We start from the raw sequence: 2769 nt of genomic DNA, 5'->3' as shown, positions 1-2769 counted from the left end.
CCTTTTATTTTCTATAATTCACCATTGCTCTGAGCTCTGACTCTTGCCTCCCTCTTTTACTAAAGAACACAAGTAACAGCTAAATGAATTTAGCTAACACAATATCTCTGAAGGACTGGGAGTCTTATCCTCTACCTAGTTCAGCATTCATATTTAAGTGTACATGAGAACTTTGTTTTAAATTTTGATTCTAGGAAAAGCTTTGTTTCCTTTCCAATAAAAAAAACTACACTGGAATGATACAGAGAAGATTAGCATGGACCCTGCACAAGGCTGACACAAAAATTAATGAAGTGTTCCATATTAAAAAAAAAAAACAAAACTACAGAACTTACTAAGTTCCCCCTTTCACATGACTACCAAGAAGCTCAGATCATGGTTAAGATTCAACTGTGGCAATTATGTTGGTCCTTATGCTTATAACCCTTCCCTGGTGGCTCTGAGGATAAAGCGTCTGCCTGCAATGCAGGAGACCCAGGTTTGATCCCTGGGTTGGGAAGATCCCCTGGAGAAGGAAATGGCAACCCACTCCAGTGTTCTTGCCTGGAGAATCCCATGGACAGAGGAGCCTGGTGGGCTACAATCCATGGGGTCGCAAAGAGTCAGACACGACTGAGCGACTTCACTTTCTTTCTATGCTTATAATTACCGTTCCCTTGGTTTGGTCCTGATTTTCTATTTCATATTTGTACTTATGGCTCTGTGCATTTATTTTTCTTGGAATTACTGTGCCTTCTTTGGGAAAAGAGAGTATAAATTTTTAAAATGCAATTCTGTTATACATCTTTGAACTGAATTTCTCAAACTAAGAATTCCTAAATAACTCCTGTCCTTGGTCATGGTTTTAGTAGCCTTAGTCACTCTGATGTGACAAAGAGACATTGTCTTAGCACCTCTAGCCTCCACAGGAAATAACGTGAAGGCAGAGTGCATTATTTATCTATTGCTACACTTAAAAGAGTTTAGCAGCTTAAAACAACCAACATTTATTATCTCACACAGTTACTGTGAGTCAGGAACATGGGAGCAGCCAAACTGGGAGGCTCTGGACTAGAGGCTCTCTTGAGATTTCAACCGAAATGCTGCCTGGGGCTGCAGTCAGCTGAAGGCTTGACTGAGGCTGGAGGGTCAGTTTTGAGAGAGGCTGTCCTATCCACCCCCAAACCCAATGCCAGCCAGTGATCCAAGAGAGAAAGCAAGGCTAAGCCTCCTGCCTTTTATGTCCTAGTCTCAGGGGTCACACTGGACAGAAGGCATCACTTCTACCACTTTCTATTCACTAGAAGTGAGTCACTAGTGAGTACAGACCAACCACACTCCAGAGAGAGGACCAGCACCCTGTAGGATGGGGGGAGTATCAGAAAATCGAGGGACATACTTTTAAAACACTGCTCAGAATATAAAGCTATTTTCATTTTTAAAAAAGTACATACATGTACCAAGGCACAGCTTGGTATCCAACCTGCCTTCACCTAGATGCAAACCAGGACAGAAAAAAAGCTTGAAAAAGAAAACGCTTTTCCTCAATGTATGTGCTGCTGGCAAGCATCCTGCAAAGGCAAGGCTCCAAAGAAGTTCCAAACACAGGCATACGTGGGAGAGAGAACATGTCCCCAAATGGAGAGGGAATAAGAGAGAGACACTAGACATTGCAAAAGGGAAGAAAAAGCACTACATTTCTAGCCAATCTGAAAAGTCAGCCTCACTTGAGACCAGAAGGGAAGACCAAAGCCAGGGTGATAAGGTCTAATGTATCTATAAATTACTTCATCTTTTGTCAAGCCGTCTAGTTAGACCCCAGGTGGGAAAAACGAGTGGTGACTCAGAAAGCAAGGCTGGTGATAAGAGCTGAGTTCATCTCTGGAGGTGATGAGGGATGCTGGTGAGAGGGAGGCGGAAGGGTTAATCACAGCTAGAAATGTAATCGATGTCGCCAGGAGAAATCCAGTAACTCCACTCGGCCCAGTGTGTCTCCCTGCTGTTCTGGATCCATGTCGCAGATGCAGTTAGCGTTTCATTAGTCTAGAGATTGCCCCCTCATAGTGAAAGAGGCGAATGGAAGGCAGGGACGCTTTCTAATTCATCTTACTCTGCTCGCCTTTGAGAGCGAACAGCTAGTGCTGAGGTCGATTCACAAGATACTCGGGTTTTCTTCTCCTTTAAGTCATCTTTGCTCTTGCAAAATTGCCATAAAATACTCCAATACGCACCAGCTAAGTAACCAGCTCCGTGAGGTGTGTAACATCCTTGTCATGTGGGAATTAACTAGCCTAAAATATGGATGAGCCAGGGAGTATATCATGGATTAAAGCATGTGGCTTAGAGCTTTTTTTCTGTATTAAGAAATCCAGATGCCTAAGGATATTCCATTTGTTCATTCAATCAAACTTAACTGCACATGAACCCCACCCCCTGGGGCCACCTCCCCACCCCACACCATCCATGTGCCAAGCCGGCAGAGGGCACCTCCCTTGTGGGTGCAGACTATAGATGTTTTCCTTTGGCACGAGATCCCACAATAGGGATGTGGCAGAAATGGAGACGAAGAACAAGAAATGAACACAGGGATCTTAAGGTGGCAGCCCCTGGGTAAGGGGGAGTGTGCGTTTTGGGGCTTTTACCCCTCACTGGCCAAGAGTCTACCTTTCTAGGTCCCATGGGAAGTGCATCCGTGCGGGACTCTGGGGCAGGCACCAGACGCGCCAAGGAAGAGAGGTGAGGCCGGGGGTGGGGGAGGCTAATGGCTCTGGTGGTGACTCACTGAAAAGG

At 45.1% G+C, this 2769-nt stretch overlaps 1 non-coding gene across 1 annotated transcript; it reads left to right on the top strand.

The window, feature by feature from the left end:
* The first annotated feature begins 202 nt into the window (after positions 1-202).
* On the top strand, positions 203-308 carry LOC112580047. The gene has a single exon (XR_003104402.2). It is a non-coding gene; the product is annotated as a U6 spliceosomal RNA (small nuclear RNA).
* Positions 309-2769: the final 2461 nt, after the last annotated feature.

The sequence above is a fragment of the Bubalus bubalis genome, chromosome 17, assembly GCF_019923935.1.
Source record: "Bubalus bubalis isolate 160015118507 breed Murrah chromosome 17, NDDB_SH_1, whole genome shotgun sequence".
Lineage (NCBI taxonomy): Eukaryota > Metazoa > Chordata > Mammalia > Artiodactyla > Bovidae > Bubalus > Bubalus bubalis.
Note: the sequence above shows the minus strand (reverse complement) of the source record. Positions and strands in the feature narration are given on the sequence as shown.